Source organism: Rhinoderma darwinii, chromosome 8 (genome assembly GCF_050947455.1).
Source record: "Rhinoderma darwinii isolate aRhiDar2 chromosome 8, aRhiDar2.hap1, whole genome shotgun sequence".
Lineage (NCBI taxonomy): Eukaryota > Metazoa > Chordata > Amphibia > Anura > Rhinodermatidae > Rhinoderma > Rhinoderma darwinii.
This window is the reverse complement of record NC_134694.1, coordinates 519,296-539,016: the sequence shown is the minus strand read 5'-3', so window position 1 is coordinate 539,016 and position 19,721 is coordinate 519,296. Positions and strand designations below refer to the sequence as shown.

Genomic DNA, 19,721 nt, shown 5'->3' with positions numbered 1-19,721 from the left:
ACAGATCTGCAGAACATTGCTCCTCCACCTCCTGACAGATACATAGTGATATATCCTGCAGATTATTACACCACTGACCTCTCTACAGATCTGCAGAACATTGCTCCTCTACCTCCTGACAGATACATAGTGATATATCCTGCAGATTATTACACCACTGACCTCTCTAGAGATCTGCAGAACATTGCTCCTCTACCTCCTGACAGATACATAGTGATATATCCTGCAGATTATTACACCACTGACCTCTCTACAGATCTGCAGAACATTGCTCCTCTACCTCCTGACAGATACATAGCGATATATCCTGCAGATTATTACACCACTGACCTCTCTACAGATCTGCAGAACATCGCTCCTCTACCTCCTGACAGATACATAGTGATATATCCTGCAGATTATTACACCACTGACCTCTCTACAGATCTGCAGAACATTGCTCCTCTACCTCCTGACAGATACATAGCGATATATCCTGCAGATTATTACACCACTGACCTCTCTACAGATCTGCAGAACATTGCTCCTCTACCTCCTGACAGATACATAGTGATATATCCTGCAGATTATTACACCACTGACCTCTCTACAGATCTGCAGAACATTGCTCCTACACCTCCTGACAGATACATAGTGATATATCCTGCAGATTATTACACCACTGACCTCTCTACAGATCTGCAGAACATTGCTCCTCTACCTCCTGACAGATACATAGTGATATATCCTGCAGATTATTACACCACTGACCTCTCTACAGATCTGCAGAACATTGCTCCTCTACCTCCTGACAGATACATAGTGATATATCCTGCAGATTATTACACCACTGACCTCTCTACAGATCTGCAGAACATTGCTCCTCTACCTCCTGACAGACACATAGTGATATATCCTGCAGATTATTACACCACTGACCTCTCTACAGATCTGCAGAACATTGCTCCTCTACCTCCTGACAGATACATAGTGATATATCCTGCAGATTATTACACCACTGCCCTCTCTACAGATCTGCAGAACATTGCTCCTCTACCTCCTGACAGATACATAGTGATATATCCTGCAGATTATTACACCACTGACCTCTCTACAGATCTGCAGAACATCGCTCCTCTACCTCCTGACAGATACATAGTGATATATCCTGCAGATTATTACACCACTGACCCCTCTACAGATCTGCAGAACATTGCACCTCTACCTCCTGACAGATACATAGTGATATATCCTGCAGATTATTACACCACTGACCCCTCTACAGATCTGCAGAACATTGCACCTCTACCTCCTGACAGATACATAGTGATATATCCTGCAGATTATTACACCACTGACCTCTCTACAGATCTGCAGAACATTGCTCCTCTACCTCCTGACAGATACATAGTGATATATCCTGCAGATTATTACACCACTGACCTCTCTACAGATCTGCAGAACATTGCTCCTCTACCTCCTGACAGATACATAGTGATATATCCTGCAGATTATTACACCACTGACCTCTCCAGAGATCTGCAGAACATCGCTCCTCTACCTCCTGACAGATACATAGTGATATATCCTGCAGATTATTACACCACTGACCTCTCTACAGATCTGCAGAACATTGCTCCTCCACCTCCTGACAGATACATAGTGATATATCCTGCAGATTATTACACCACTGACCTCTCTACAGATCTGCAGAACATCGCTCCTCCACCTCCTGACAGATACATAGTGATATATCCTGCAGATTATTACACCACTGACCTCTCTACAGATCTGCAGAACATTGCTCCTCCACCTCCTGACAGACACATCGTGATATATCCTGCAGATTATTACACCACTGACCTCTCTACATATCTGCAGAACATCGCTCCTCTACCTCCTGACAGATACATAGTGATATATGCTGCAGATTATTACACCACTGACCTCTCTACAGATCTGCAGAACATTGCTCCTCTACCTCCTGACAGATACATAGTGATATATCCTGCAGATTATTACACCACTGACCTCTCTACAGATCTGCAGAACATTGCTCCTCTACCTCCTGACAGATACATAGTGATATATCCTGCAGATTATTACACCACTGACCTCTCTACAGATCTGCAGAACATTGCTCCTCTACCCCCTGACAGATACATAGTGATATATCCTGCAGATTATTACACCACTGACCTCTCTACAGATCTGCAGAACATTGCTCCTCCACCTCCTGACACACATAGTGATATATGCTGCAGATTATTACACCACTGACCTCTCTACAGATCTGCAGAACATCGCTCCTCTACCTCCTGACAGATACATAGTGATATATCCTGCAGATTATTACACCACTGACCTCTCTACAGATCTGCAGAGCATTGCTCTGTGAATAGAATCTGTCTTTATCATGTAGTCCTCGGCTTCTAGTCCAGCAGGAATGAGTGGGGGTCACGCTGTAACTTTAAACGTGATGCATGGAGGGAGCAGTGAGAGGAGAGGGGCCTGCGCTCCGGCATCCAGTCATCTACCAGCAACATACAAAAGAAGAACGGGGATCACAGGCGGCGGCAGAATCCGCAACCCCACACTACTCATGTCTCCACTGCTCTACCGAACCATGGAGGCTGACACTCTGTGCGACTACTTCACTGGTAAGAGCGACCAAGAGAAACGGACACAATGTAACACTAAGTAACACTCTACTGTGATATCAGGTGTATGATCTGTATACGGCAGGTGATGGGGTGTGATATCAGGTGTATGATCTGTATACGGCAGGTGATGGGGTGTGACATCAGGTGTATGATCTGTATACGGCAGGTGACAGAATGTGACATCAGGTGTATGAACTGTATACGGCAGGTGACGGGGTGTGACATCACGTGTATGATCTGTATACGGCAGGTGACGGGGTGTGACATCAGGTGTATGATCTGTATACGGCAGGTGACGGGGTGTGACATCAGGTGTATGATCTGTATACGGCAGGTGATGGGGTGTGACATCAGGTGTATGATCTGTATACGGCAGGTGATGGGGTGTGACATCAGGTTTATGATCTGTATACGGCAGGTGACGGGGTGTGACATCAGGTGTATGATCTGTATACGGCAGGTGACGAGGTGTGATATCAGGTGTATGATCTGTATACGGCAGGTGACAGGATGTGACATCAGGTGTATGATCTGTATACGGCAGGTGATGGGGTGTGACATCAGGTGTATGATCTGTATACGGCAGGTGACATGATGTGACATCAGGTGTATGATCTGTATACGGCAGGTGATGGGATGTGACATCAGGTGTATGATCTGTATACGGCAGGTGATGGGATGTGACATTAGGTATATGATCTGTATACGGCAGGTGACGGGGTGTGACATCAGGTGTATGATCTGTATACGGCAGGTGATAGGATGTGACATCAGGTGTATGATCTGTATACGGCAGGTGACGGGGTGTGACATCAGGTGTATGATCTGTATACGGCAGGTGATGGGGTGTGACATCAGGTGTATGATCTGTATACGGCAGGTGACGAGGTGTGACATCAGGTGTATGATCTGTATACGGCAGGTGATGGGATGTGACATCAGGTGTATGATCTGTATACGGCAGGTGACGGGGTGTGACATCAGGTGTATGATCTGTATACGGCAGGTGACGGGGTGTGACATCAGGTGTATGATCTGTATACGGCAGGTGATGGGGTGTGACATCAGGTGTATGATCTGTATACGGCAGGTGACGGGGTGTGACATCAGGTGTATGATCTGTATACGGCAGGTGATGGGATGTGACATCAGGTGTATGATCTGTATACGGCAGGTGACGGGGTGTGACATCAGGTGTATGATCTGTATACGGCAGGTGACAGGATGTGACATCAGGTGTATGATCTGTATACGGCAGGTGATGGGGTGTGACATCAGGTGTATGATCTGTATACGGCAGGTGATGGGGTGTGACATCAGGTGTATGATCTGTATACGGCAGGTGACGGGGTGTGACATCAGGTGTATGATCTGTATACGGCAGGTGATAGGATGTGACATCAGGTGTATGATCTGTATACGGCAGGTGACGGGGTGTGACATCAGGTGTATGATCTGTATACGGCAGGTGACGGGGTGTGACATCAGGTGTATGATCTGTATACGGCAGGTGACAGGATGTGACATCAGGTGTATGATCTGTATACGGCAGGTGATGGTGTGACATCAGGTGTATGATCTGTATACGGCAGGTGACGGGGTGTGACATCAGGTGTATGATCTGTATACGGCAGGTGATGGGGTGTGACATCAGGTGTATGATCTGTATACGGCAGGTGATGGGGTGTGACATCAGGTGTATGATCTGTATACGGCAGGTGATAGGATGTGACATCAGGTGTATGATCTGTATACGGCAGGTGACGGGGTGTGACATCAGGTGTATGATCTGTATACGGCAGGTGATGGGGTGTGACATCAGGTGTATGATCTGTATACGGCAGGTGACGGGGTGTGACATCAGGTGTATGATCTGTATACGGCAGGTGATAGGATGTGACATCAGGTGTATGATCTGTATACGGCAGGTGACGGGGTGTGACATCAGGTGTATGATCTGTATACGGCAGGTGATGGGATGTGACATCAGGTGTATGATCTGTATACGGCAGGTGATGGGGTGTGACATCAGGTGTATGATCTGTATACGGCAGGTGACGGGGTGTGACATCAGGTGTATGATCTGTATACGGCAGGTGACGGGGTGTGACATCAGGTGTATGATCTGTATACGGCAGGTGATGGTGTGACATCAGGTGTATGATCTGTATACGGCAGGTGATAGGATGTGACATCAGGTGTATGATCTGTATACGGCAGGTGATGGGGTGTGACATCAGGTGTATGATCTGTATACGGCAGGTGATGGGGTGTGACATCAGGTGTATGATCTGTATACGGCAGGTGATGGGATGTGACATCAGGTGTATGATCTGTATACGGCAGGTGATGGGGTGTGACATCAGGTGTATGATCTGTATACGGCAGGTGATGGGATGTGACATCAGGTGTATGATCTGTATACGGCAGGTGATGGGGTGTGACATCAGGTGTATGATCTGTATACGGCAGGTGATGGGATGTGACATCAGGTGTATGATCTGTATACGGCAGGTGATGGGGTGTGACATCAGGTGTATGATCTGTATACGGCAGGTGATAGGATGTGACATCAGGTGTATGATCTGTATACGGCAGGTGATAGGATGTGACATCAGGTGTATGATCTGTATACGGCAGGTGATGGGATGTGACATCAGGTGTATGATCTGTATACGGCAGGTGACGGGGTGTGACATCAGGTGTATGATCTGTATACGGCAGGTGACGGGGTGTGACATCAGGTGTATGATCTGTATACGGCAGGTGACGAGGTGTCACATCAGGTGTATGATCTGTATACGGCAGGTGATGGGGTGTGACATCAGGTGTATGATCTGTATACGGCAGGTGACGGGGTGTGACATCAGGTGTATGATCTGTATACGGCAGGTGATGGGGTGTGACATCAGGTGTATGATCTGTATACGGCAGGTGATGGGATGTGACATCAGGTGTATGATCTGTATACGGCAGGTGACGGGGTGTGACATCAGGTGTATGATCTGTATACGGCAGGTGACGGGGTGTGACATCAGGTGTATGATCTGTATACGGCAGGTGACAGGATGTGACATCAGGTGTATGATCTGTATACGGCAGGTGATGGGGTGTGACATCAGGTGTATGATCTGTATACGGCAGGTGACGGGGTGTGACATCAGGTGTATGATCTGTATACGGCAGGTGATGGGGTGTGACATCAGGTGTATGATCTGTATACGGCAGGTGACGGGGTGTGACATCAGGTGTATGATCTGTATACGGCAGGTGATAGGATGTGACATCAGGTGTATGATCTGTATACGGCAGGTGACGGGGTGTGACATCAGGTGTATGATCTGTATACGGCAGGTGATGGGATGTGACATCAGGTGTATGATCTGTATACGGCAGGTGATGGGGTGTGACATCAGGTGTATGATCTGTATACGGCAGGTGACGGGGTGTGACATCAGGTGTATGATCTGTATACGGCAGGTGATGGTGTGACATCAGGTGTATGATCTGTATACGGCAGGTGATAGGATGTGACATCAGGTGTATGATCTGTATACGGCAGGTGATGGGGTGTGACATCAGGTGTATGATCTGTATACGGCAGGTGATGGGGTGTGACATCAGGTGTATGATCTGTATACGGCAGGTGATGGGGTGTGACATCAGGTGTATGATCTGTATACGGCAGGTGATGGGATGTGACATCAGGTGTATGATCTGTATACGGCAGGTGATGGGGTGTGACATCAGGTGTATGATCTGTATACGGCAGGTGATGGGATGTGACATCAGGTGTATGATCTGTATACGGCAGGTGATGGGGTGTGACATCAGGTGTATGATCTGTATACGGCAGGTGATGGGATGTGACATCAGGTGTATGATCTGTATACGGCAGGTGATGGGGTGTGACATCAGGTGTATGATCTGTATACGGCAGGTGATAGGATGTGACATCAGGTGTATGATCTGTATACGGCAGGTGATAGGATGTGACATCAGGTGTATGATCTGTATACGGCAGGTGATGGGATGTGACATCAGGTGTATGATCTGTATACGGCAGGTGACGGGGTGTGACATCAGGTGTATGATCTGTATACGGCAGGTGACGGGGTGTGACATCAGGTGTATGATCTGTATACGGCAGGTGACGAGGTGTCACATCAGGTGTATGATCTGTATACGGCAGGTGATGGGGTGTGACATCAGGTGTATGATCTGTATACGGCAGGTGACGGGGTGTGACATCAGGTGTATGATCTGTATACGGCAGGTGATGGGGTGTGACATCAGGTGTATGATCTGTATACGGCAGGTGATGGGATGTGACATCAGGTGTATGATCTGTATACGGCAGGTGACGGGGTGTGACATCAGGTGTATGATCTGTATACGGCAGGTGATGGGGTGTGACATCAGGTGTATGATCTGTATATGGCAGGTGATGGGGTGTGACATCAGGTGTATGATCTGTATACGGCAGGTGACGAGGTGTGACATCAGGTGTATGATCTGTATACGGCAGGTGATGGGGTGTGACATCAGGTGTATGATCTGTATACGGCAGGTGATGGGGTGTGACATCAGGTGTATGATCTGTATACGGCAGGTGACAGGATGTGACATCAGGTGTATGATCTGTATACGGCAGGTGACGGGGTGTGACATCAGGTGTATGATCTGTATACGGCAGGTGACAGGATGTGACATCAGGTGTATGATCTGTATACAGCAGGTGACGGGGTGTGACATCAGGTGTATGATCTGTATACGGCAGGTGACAGGATGTGACATCAGGTGTATGATCTGTATACGGCAGGTGACAGGATGTGACATCAGGTGTATGATCTGTATACGGCAGGTGACAGGATGTGACATCAGGTGTATGATCTGTATACGGCAGGTGACGGGGTGTGACATCAGGTGTATGATCTGTATACGGCAGGTGATGGGGTGTGATATCAGGTGTATGATCTGTATACGGCAGGTGACAGGATGTGACATCAGGTGTATGATCTGTATACGGCAGGTGATGGGGTGTGACATCAGGTGTATGATCTGTATACGGCAGGTGATGGGGTGTGACATCAGGTGTATGATCTGTATACGGCAGGTGATGGGGTGTGACATCAGGTGTATGATCTGTATACGGCAGGTGATAGGATGTGACATCAGGTGTATGATCTGTATACGGCAGGTGACGAGGTGTGACATCAGGTGTATGATCTGTATACGGCAGGTGATGGGGTGTGACATCAGGTGTATGATCTGTATACGGCAGGTGATGGGATGTGACATCAGGTGTATGATCTGTATACGGCAGGTGATAGGATGTGACATCAGGTGTATGATCTGTATACGGCAGGTGATATTAAGTGACATTACCTGATGCTGATCACGACCCTCAGACAGCTGGACACTACAATACGTGCAGTACCACAGTGACCAGACGATGGCAGTAGAGAACATAATTCTGGGTGGGTTAGAGTGTTGCCACATCATGGTTAGTTGGTGACGTTAGTTGGTGGCCTGGTGTACTTCAGTGATGACTTTTTCACAGCGCCAGAGTTACGTTTCTCGGCGCCAGAGTTTGTAAATGTGCTGCTATATGTTAGAATGTGGAGACCACTCTGTCCACATGACGTAAAAACAGCCAATAAACAAGTAAAGCTGACGTCACCCCCCAAAAAAACACGTGAGAGAAAAGGCGACAGCCCTGCAAAGAAAACACAACACAAAATCCTCCCACATCTCAACTGCGACCAGTTATGACATCACTATATCAGCTCCCAGATATGACTTCACTATATCAGCTCCCAGTTATGACTTCACTATATCAGCTCCCAGTTATGACATCACTATATCAGCTCCCAGATATGACTTCACTATATCAGCTCCCAGTTATGACTTCACTATATCAGCTCCCAGTTATGACATCACTATATCAGCTCCCAGTTATGACATCACTATATCAGCTCCCAGTTATGACTTCACTATATCAGCTCCCAGATATGACATCACTATATCAGCTCCCAGTTATGACATCACTATATCAGCTCCCAGTTATGACTTCACTATATCAGCTCCCAGATATGACATCACTATATCAGCTCCCAGTTATGACTTCACTATATCAGCTCCCAGTTATGACATCACTATATCAGCTCCCAGTTATGACATCACTATATCAGCTCCCAGTTATGACATCACTATATCAGCTCCCAGTTATGACTTCACTATATCAGCTCCCAGATATGACATCACTATATCAGCTCCCAGTTATGACTTCACTATATCAGCTCCCAGTTATGACATCACTATATCAGCTCCCAGTTATGACATCACTATATCAGCTCCCAGTTATGACATCACTATATCAGCTCCCAGATATGACATCACTATATCAGCTCCCAGATATGACATCACTATATCAGCTCCCAGTTATGACTTCACTATATCAGCTCCCAGTTATGACATCACTATATCAGCTCCCAGTTATGACTTCACTATATCAGCTCCCAGTTATGACATCACTATATCAGCTCCCAGTTATGACATCACTATATCAGCTCCCAGTTATGACTTCACTATATCAGCTCCCAGTTATGACATCACTATATCAGCTCCCAGTTATGACTTCACTATATCAGCTCCCAGATATGACATCACTATATCAGCTCCCAGTTATGACTTCACTATATCAGCTCCCAGTTATGACATCACTATATCAGCTCCCAGTTATGACATCACTATATCAGCTCCCAGTTATGACATCAGTACATTAGCTCAGTGTTATCACATCAGCTCACTATTATGACATCATTACGTCATCAAGCACCTGTTATGTCATCATTATATAAGTTCTGGGTTATGACATATCAGCTATATGCTATGACATCACTATATCACCATCTCATCTGAGTGAAACGACAGTTACATAAAGTTGAGTGTTTTGACATTCCATAATCTCTGTGTTATGACATCACTGACTTAGCTGTATATGACATCACTGGTATGTGAGAACATTCATATACGACAGCTCTGAGCATGTTCACATCCCAGTACCTGCAATGTCCCACAACTCCCTCTACCTGTAATATGTGTGTATTACATATATAGATATATGTCACTAACCAGTTACTGTTCCCGGCCCTCCTCCTCCTCCTCCTCATCTTCACATCTCTGTTCACAGGACTCTAGACAAGAAAAAACAAATGTTCTGACAGGTCTCACAGCAAATGCAGCATTGTACTACATCCCCATCATCCGACGACGCTGCATGTGTATCTAATCCTCTCGTGTGATACTGTCTGCTGAGCCGTGTATCTAATCCCATCATGTGTGATACAGTCTGCTGAGATGTGGGTGATGTAGATATAACGGGTGATGTAGATATAACGGGTGATGTAGAGATATAACGGGTGATGTAGAGATATAACGGGTGATGTAGATATAACGGGTGATGTAGAGATATAACGGGTGATGTAGAGACATAACGGGTGATGTAGAGATATAACGGGTGATGTAGATATAACGGGTGATGTAGATATAACGGGTGATGTAGATATAACGGGTGATGTAGAGATATAACGGGTGATGTAGATATAACGGGTGATGTAGAGATATAACGGGTGATGTAGATATATCGGGTGATGTAGAGATATAACGGGTGATGTAGAGATATAACGGGTGATGTAGAGATATAACGGGTGATGTAGATATAACGGGTGATGTAGAGATATAACGGGTGATGTAGAGACATAACGGGTGATGTAGAGATATAACGGGTGATGTAGATATAACGGGTGATGTAGATATAACGGGTGATGTAGATATAACGGGTGATGTAGAGATATAACGGGTGATGTAGAGATATAACGGGTGATGTAGATATAACGGGTGATGTAGAGATATAACGGGTGATGTAGAGACATAACGGGTGATGTAGAGATATAACGGGTGATGTAGATATAACGGGTGATGTAGAGATATAACGGGTGATGTAGAGACATAACGGGTGATGTAGAGATATAACGGGTGATGTAGATATAACGGGTGATGTAGATATAACGGGTGATGTAGATATAACGGGTGATGTAGAGATATAACGGGTGATGTAGAGATATAACGGGTGATGTAGATATAACGGGTGATGTAGATATAACGGGTGATGTAGAGATATAACGGGTGATGTAGAGATATAACGGGTGATGTAGAGATATAACGGGTGATGTAGAGATATAACGGGAGATGTAGAGATATAACGGGTGATGTAGACATAACGGGTGATGTAGAGATATAACGGGTGATGTAGAGATATAACGGGTGATGTAGAGATATAACGGGTGATGTAGAGATATAACGGGTGATGTAGAGATATAACGGGTGATGTAGATATATCGGGTGATGTAGAGATATAACGGGTGATGTAGAGATATAACGGGTGATGTAGATATAACGGGTGATGTAGAGATATAACGGGTGATGTAGAGATATAACGGGTGATGTAGAGATATAACGGGTGATGTAGAGATATAACGGGTGATGTAGAGATATAACGGGTGATGTAGAGATATAACGGGAGATGTAGAGATATAACGGGTGATGTAGAGATATAACGGGTGATGTAGAGATATAACGGGTGATGTAGAGATATAACGGGAGATGTAGAGCTATAACGGGTGATGTAGAGATATAACGGGTGATGTAGAGATATAACGGGTGATGTAGAGATATAACGGGTGATGTAGAGATATAACGGGTGATGTAGAGATATAACGGGAGATGTAGAGATATAACGGGTGATGTAGAGATATAACGGGTGATGTAGAGATATAACGGGAGATGTAGAGATATAACGGGTGATGTAGAGATATAACGGGTGATGTAGAGATATAACGGGTGATGTAGAGATATAACGGGTGATGTAGAGATATAACGGGTGATGTAGAGATATAACGGGTGATGTAGAGATATAACGGGTGATGTAGATATAACGGGTGATGTAGATATAACGGGTGATGTAGAGATATAACGGGAGATGTAGAGATATAACGGGTGATGTAGAGATATAACGGGTGATGTAGAGATATAACGGGTGATGTAGAGATATAACGGGAGATGTAGAGATATAACGGGTGATGTAGAGATATAACGGGTGATGTAGATATAACGGGTGATGTAGATATAACGGGTGATGTAGAGACATAACGGGTGATGTAGAGATATAACGGGTGATGTAGATATAACGGGTGATGTAGATATAACGGGTGATGTAGATATAACGGGTGATGTAGATATAACGGGTGATGTAGAGATATAACGGGTGATGTAGAGATATAACGGGAGATGTAGAGATATAACGGGTGATGTAGATATAACGGGTGATGTAGAGACATAACGGGTGATGTAGAGATATAACGGGTGATGTAGATATAACGGGTGATGTAGAGATATAACGGGTGATGTAGAGATATAACGGGTGATGTAGAGATATAACGGGAGATGTAGAGATATAACGGGTGATGTAGAGATATAACGGGTGATGTAGAGATATAACGGGTGATGTAGAGATATAACGGGTGATGTAGAGATATAACGGGTGATGTAGATATAACGGGTGATGTAGAGATATAACGGGTGATGTAGAGATATAACGGGTGATGTAGATATAACGGGTGATGTAGATATAACGGGTGATGTAGAGATATAACGGGAGATGTAGAGATATAACGGGTGATGTAGAGATATAACGGGTGATGTAGAGATATAACGGGTGATGTAGAGATATAACGGGTGATGTAGAGATATAACGGGTGATGTAGAGATATAACGGGTGATGTAGAGATATAACGGGTGATGTAGAGATATAACGGGTGATGTAGATATAACGGGTGATGTAGAGATATAACGGGTGATGTAGAGATATAACGGGTGATGTAGATATAACGGGTGATGTAGATATAACGGGTGATGTAGAGATATAACGGGTGATGTAGAGATATAACGGGAGATGTAGAGATATAACGGGTGATGTAGAGATATAACGGGTGATGTAGATATAACGGGTGATGTAGAGATATAACGGGTGATGTAGAGATATAACGGGTGATGTAGAGATATAACGGGTGATGTAGATATAACGGGTGAGGTAGAGATATAACGGGTGATGTAGAGATATAACGGGTGATGTAGAGATATAACGGGTGATGTAGAGACATAACGGGTGATGTAGAGATATAACGGGTGATGTAGAGATATAACGGGTGATGTAGAGATATAACGGGTGATGTAGAGATATAACGGGTGATGTAGAGATATAACGGGTGATGTAGATATAACGGGTGATGTAGAGATATAACGGGTGATGTAGAGATATAACGGGAGATGTAGAGATATAACGGGTGATGTAGAGATATAACGGGTGATGTAGAGATATAACGGGTGATGTAGATATAACGGGTGATGTAGATATAACGGGTGATGTAGAGATATAACGGGTGATGTAGAGATATAACGGGTGATGTAGATATAACGGATGATGTAGAGATATAACGGGTGATGTAGAGATATAACGGGTGATGTAGAGATATAACGGGTGATGTAGAGATATAACGGGTGATGTAGAGATATAACGGGTGATGTAGATATATCGGGTGATGTAGAGATATAACGGGTGATGTAGAGATATAACGGGAGATGTAGAGATATAACGGGTGATGTAGAGATATAACGGGTGATGTAGAGATATAACGGGTGATGTAGAGATATAACGGGAGATGTAGAGATATAACGGGTGATGTAGAGATATAACGGGTGATGTAGAGATATAACGGGTGATGTAGAGATATAACGGGTGATGTAGAGATATAACGGGAGATGTAGAGATATAACGGGTGATGTAGAGATATAACGGGTGATGTAGATATAACGGGTGATGTAGAGATATAACGGGTGATGTAGAGATATAACGGGTGATGTAGAGATATAACGGGTGATGTAGATATAACGGGTGAGGTAGAGATATAACGGGTGATGTAGAGATATAACGGGTGATGTAGAGATATAACGGGTGATGTAGAGACATAACGGGTGATGTAGAGATATAACGGGTGATGTAGAGATATAACGGGTGATGTAGAGATATAACGGGTGATGTAGAGATATAACGGGTGATGTAGAGATATAACGGGTGATGTAGAGATATAACGGGTGATGTAGATATAACGGGTGATGTAGAGATATAACGGGTGATGTAGAGATATAACGGGAGATGTAGAGATATAACGGGTGATGTAGAGATATAACGGGTGATGTAGAGATATAACGGGTGATGTAGATATAACGGGTGATGTAGAGATATAACGGGTGATGTAGAGATATAACGGGTGATGTAGAGATATAACGGGTGATGTAGATATAACGGGTGATGTAGAGATATAACGGGTGATGTAGAGATATAACGGGTGATGTAGATATAACGGGTGATGTAGAGATATAACGGATGATGTAGAGATATAACGGGTGATGTAGAGATATAACGGGTGATGTAGAGATATAACGGGTGATGTAGAGATATAACGGGTGATGTAGAGATATAACGGGTGATGTAGAGATATAACGGGTGATGTAGATATATCGGGTGATGTAGAGATATAACGGGTGATGTAGAGATATAACGGGAGATGTAGAGATATAACGGGTGATGTAGAGATATAACGGGTGATGTAGAGATATAACGGGTGATGTAGAGATATAACGGGTGATGTAGAGATATAACGGGTGATGTAGATATAACGGGTGATGTAGATATAACGGGTGATGTAGAGATATAACGGGTGATGTAGAGATATAACGGGTGATGTAGATATAACGGATGATGTAGAGATATAACGGGTGATGTAGAGATATAACGGGTGATGTAGAGATATAACGGGTGATGTAGAGATATAACGGGAGATGTAGAGATATAACGGGTGATGTAGAGATATAACGGGTGATGTAGAGATATAACGGGTGATGTAGAGATATAACGGGAGATGTAGAGATATAACGGGTGATGTAGAGATATAACGGGTGATGTAGAGATATAACGGGTGATGTAGAGATATAACGGGAGATGTAGAGATATAACGGGTGATGTAGAGATATAACGGGTGATGTAGAGATATAACGGGTGATGTAGATATATCGGGTGATGTAGAGATATAACGGGTGATGTAGAGATATAACGGGAGATGTAGAGATATAACGGGTGATGTAGAGATATAACGGGTGATGTAGAGATATAACGGGTGATGTAGAGATATAACGGGTGATGTAGAGATATAACGGGAGATGTAGATATAACGGGTGATGTAGAGATATAACGGGTGATGTAGAGATATAACGGGTGATGTAGAGATATAACGGGTGATGTAGAGATATAACGGGTGATGTAGAGATATAACGGGTGATGTAGAGATATAACGGGTGATGTAGATATATCGGGTGATGTAGAGATATAACGGGTGATGTAGAGATATAACGGGTGATGTAGATATAACGGATGATGTAGAGATATAACGGGTGATGTAGAGATATAACGGGTGATGTAGAGATATAACGGGTGATGTAGATATATCGGGTGATGTAGAGATATAACGGGTGATGTAGAGATATAACGGGTGATGTAGATATAACGGATGATGTAGAGATATAACGGGTGATGTAGAGATATAACGGGTGATGTAGAGATATAACGGGTGATGTAGAGATATAACGGGTGATGTAGAGATATAACGGGAGATGTAGAGATATAACGGGTGATGTAGAGATATAACGGGTGATGTAGAGATATAACGGGTGATGTAGATATATAACGGGAGATGTAGAGATATAACGGGTGATGTAGAGATATAACGGGTGATGTAGAGATATAACGGGTGATGTAGAGATATAACGGGTGATGTAGAGATATAACGGGAGATGTAGAGATATAACGGGTGATGTAGAGATATAACGGGTGATGTAGAGATATAACGGGTGATGTAGAGATATAACGGGAGATGTAGAGATATAACGGGTGATGTAGAGATATAACGGGTGATGTAGAGATATAACGGGTGATGTAGAGATATAACGGGTGATGTAGAGATATAACGGGTGATGTAGAGATATAACGGGAGATGTAGAGATATAACGGGTGATGTAGAGATATAACGGGTGATGTAGAGATATAACGGGAGATGTAGAGATATAACGGGTGATGTAGAGATATAACGGGTGATGTAGAGATATAACGGGTGATGTAGAGATATAACGGGTGATGTAGAGATATAACGGGTGATGTAGAGATATAACGGGTGATGTAGAGATATAACGGGTGATGTAGAGATATAACGGGTGATGTAGAGATATAACGGGTGATGTAGAGATATAACGGGTGATGTAGATATAACGGGTGATGTAGATATAACGGGTGATGTAGAGATATAACGGGAGATGTAGAGATATAACGGGTGATGTAGAGATATAACGGGTGATGTAGAGATATAACGGGTGATGTAGAGATATAACGGGTGATGTAGAGATATAACGGGAGATGTAGAGATATAACGGGTGATGTAGAGATATAACGGGTGATGTAGAGATATAACGGGAGATGTAGAGATATAACGGGTGATGTAGAGATATAACGGGTGATGTAGAGATATAACGGGTGATGTAGAGATATAACGGGTGATGTAGAGATATAACGGGTGATGTAGAGATATAACGGGTGATGTAGAGATATAACGGGTGATGTAGAGATATAACGGGAGATGTAGAGATATAACGGGTGATGTAGAGATATAACGGGTGATGTAGATATAACGGGTGATGTAGATATAACGGGTGATGTAGAGATATAACGGGTGATGTAGATATAACGGGTGATGTAGATATAACGGGTGATGTAGATATAACGGGTGATGTAGAGATATAACGGGTGATGTAGAGATATAACGGGTGATGTAGAGATATAACGGGTGATGTAGAGATATAACGGGAGATGTAGAGATATAACGGGTGATGTAGAGATATAACGGGTGATGTAGAGATATAACGGGAGATGTAGAGATATAACGGGTGATGTAGAGATATAACGGGTGATGTAGAGATATAACGGGTGATGTAGAGATATAACGGGTGATGTAGAGATATAACGGGTGATGTAGAGATATAACGGGTGATGTAGAGATATAACGGGTGATGTAGAGATATAACGGGTGATGTAGAGATATAACGGGTGATGTAGAGATATAACGGGTGATGTAGATATAACGGGTGATGTAGATATAACGGGTGATGTAGAGATATAACGGGAGATGTAGAGATATAACGGGTGATGTAGAGATATAACGGGTGATGTAGAGATATAACGGGTGATGTAGAGATATAACGGGTGATGTAGAGATATAACGGGAGATGTAGAGATATAACGGGTGATGTAGAGATATAACGGGTGATGTAGATATAACGGGTGATGTAGATATAACGGGTGATGTAGAGATATAACGGGTGATGTAGAGATATAACGGGTGATGTAGAGATATAACGGGTGATGTAGAGATATAACGGGTGATGTAGAGATATAACGGGTGATGTAGAGATATAACGGGTGATGTAGAGATATAACGGGAGATGTAGAGATATAACGGGTGATGTAGAGATATAACGGGAGATGTAGAGATATAACGGGTGATGTAGAGATATAACGGGTGATGTAGAGATATAACGGGTGATGTAGAGATATAACGGGTGATGTAGATATAACGGGTGATGTAGATATAACGGGTGATGTAGAGATATAACGGGTGATGTAGAGATATAACGGGTGATGTAGAGATATAACGGGTGATGTAGATATAACGGGTGATGTAGAGATATAACGGGTGATGTAGAGATATAACGGGTGATGTAGAGATATAACGGGTGATGTAGATATAACGGGTGATGTAGAGATATAACGGGTGATGTAGATATAACGGGTGATGTAGAGATATAACGGGTGATGTAGAGATATAACGGGTGATGTAGATATAACGGGTGATGTAGAGATATAACGGGTGATGTAGAGATATAACGGGTGATGTAGATATAACGGGTGATGTAGATATATAACGGGTGATGTAGAGATATAACGGGTGATGTAGAGATATAACGGGTGATGTAGAGATATAACGGGTGATGTAGAGATATAACGGGTGATGGAGAGATATAACGGGTGATGTAGAGATATAACGGGTGATGTAGAGATATAACGGGTGATGATATTTTGGGGTGTTTGCTTAGTGGTCAGGCCGCCGTCTCCCGGTCACACACCCGCAGTGTCCGTCGTGTCTCCCTGTGGTTCCCGGGCGGCGGGTGTCAGTTGGGGCGGGGGCTGCAGTGATTGCTCTCGGGCGGAGTGTCTTCCTCCCCGGGCGGGTGCCGGTACTGCGGGCGGGTGATAGAGCTGCGTCCACTCAGAGACCCGGTTCAGCTCAGGACAGGGCGGACGCCCGAACACCCGGAGGAGGAGGCGGCCGGGCGGGACTCGTCACCTCAGGAATGAGCGGAGGAGATAACGGCGCCTCACACTGAGGTAAAGTCTCCACACACGTGACCTCAGCTGCCCCCTGCCGGGGTGTCCGGAGCCCCCGTGCCGCCTGTGTGCGGGGCATGCTGGGACTTGTGGCTCTCCCGCGTCCATGTAATAATTATCTCCTCACCGGACGGGACTGTTATTAGTTTTTGACACTTTTTGTGTGGAACGAAATGGAATTTTTTTTACTAAATATTTGTGTAGCGCAGTAAGGGTGAGACGAGGTGAGGGGGAGGCGCGGTGTGAGGTGAGGGGGAGACGCGGTGTGAGGTGCGGGTGAGACGCGGTGTGAGGCGAGGGTGAGACGCGGTGTGAGGCGAGGGTGAGACGCGGTGTGAGGCGAGGGTGAGACGCGGTGTGAGGCGAGGGTGAGACGCGGTGTGAGGCGAGGGTGAGACGCGGTGTGAGGCGAGGGTGAGACGCGGTGTGAGGCGAGGGGGAGACGCGGTGTGAGGTGAGGGTGAGACGCGAGGTGAGGGTGAGACGCGGTGTGAGGTGAGGATGAGACGAGGTGTGGTGTGAGGGTGAGACTCGGTGTGAGGTGAGGGTGAGACGCGGTGTGAGGTGAGGGTGAGACGCGGTGCGAGGTGAGGGGGAGACGCGGTGTGAGGTGAGGGCTAGACGCGGTGTGAGGTGAGGGTGAGGCGCGGTGTGAGGTGAGGGTGAGGCGGTGAGGGAGACGCGGTGTGAGGTGAGGGTGAGACGCGGTGTGAGGTGAGGGTGAGACGCGGTGTGAGGTGAGGGTGAGACGCGGTGTGAGGTGAGGGTGAGACGCGGTGTGAGGTGAGGGTGAGGCGCGGTGTGAGGTGAGGGGGAGACGCGGTGTGAGGTGAGGGGGAGACGCGGTGTGAGGCGAGGGGGAGACGCGGTGTGAGGTGAGGGTGAGACGCGAGGTGAGGGTGAGACGCGGTGTGAGGTGAGGATGAGACGAGGTGTGGTGTGAGGGTGAGACTCGGTGTGAGGTGAGGGTGAGACGCGGTGTGAGGTGAGGGTGAGACGCGGTGTGAGGCGAGGGGGAGACGCGGTGTGAGGTGAGGGCTAGACGCGGTGTGAGGTGAGGGTGAGGCGCGGTGTGAGGTGAGGGTGAGGCGGTGAGGGAGACGCGGTGTGAGGTGAGGGTGAGACGCGGTGTGAGGTGAGGGTGAGACGCGGTGTGAGGTGAGGGTGAGACGCGGTGTGAGGTGAGGGTGAGACGCGGTGTGAGGTGAGGGTGAGACGCGGTGTGAGGTGAGGGTGAGACGCGGTGTGAGGTGAGGGTGAGACGCGGTGTGAGGTGAGGCGCGGTGTGAGGTGAGGGGGAGGCGCGGTGTGAGGTGCGGGTGAGACGCGGTGTGAGGTGAGGGTGAGACGCGGTGTGAGGTGAGGGTGAGACGCGGTGTGAGGCGAGGGTGAGACGCGGTGTGAGGCGAGGGTGAGACGCGGTGTGAGGCGAGGGTGAGACGCGGTGTGAGGCGAGGGTGAGACGCGGT

At 45.6% G+C, this 19,721-nt stretch overlaps 1 long non-coding RNA gene across 1 annotated transcript in view; it reads right to left on the bottom strand.

Annotated features, from left to right (window-relative positions):
- LOC142658979 (uncharacterized) overlaps positions 1-18,281 on the bottom strand; it is a 112,472-nt gene extending 94,191 nt beyond the window's left edge. Inside the window, exons 1-2 of the long non-coding RNA XR_012850232.1 lie at positions 17,991-18,281; positions 9,780-9,841 (exon numbers count right to left, since the gene is read on the bottom strand). This is a non-coding gene — a long non-coding RNA (uncharacterized LOC142658979). The remainder of the gene's footprint in view (positions 1-9,779; positions 9,842-17,990) is intronic.
- Between the last annotated feature and the right edge of the window lie 1,440 nt (positions 18,282-19,721).